Source organism: Lupinus angustifolius, chromosome LG14 (assembly GCF_001865875.1).
Source record: "Lupinus angustifolius cultivar Tanjil chromosome LG14, LupAngTanjil_v1.0, whole genome shotgun sequence".
Classification (NCBI taxonomy): domain Eukaryota; kingdom Viridiplantae; phylum Streptophyta; class Magnoliopsida; order Fabales; family Fabaceae; genus Lupinus; species Lupinus angustifolius.
Window position 1 is genome coordinate 327,335 of NC_032022.1, and position 349 is coordinate 327,683.

A 349-nucleotide genomic window follows, 5' to 3' on the forward strand; every position below is an offset into this window, starting at 1 on the left:
ATTTACCTAAAAGTCTTGACTTTATAAACTTAAAGTGTTATGAAGTCTTAGATGATAAATTGATTTAAAAATGTTGAATCTTAGTTAAATGAACTCACTTTAAAATTGTAAGATTTACTTAAAAAGTATTGATTTTGTTTAAATTGACTTACTTTAAAAATGATAAGCCTAGCTTAATGATCTTATTTTAAAATGTTAGTTTTAGTAAAAATGTTTTACTTACAAAAAATAAGATTTATGAACTATCGGAAAAATGTAATGAAGTAAGAATACATGTCTAGAAATGTTCTGTCTAAGGAAAGACTTGGTATTTAAGGGTGTCTTTACGACTCACATCTCTTTCCTGGGA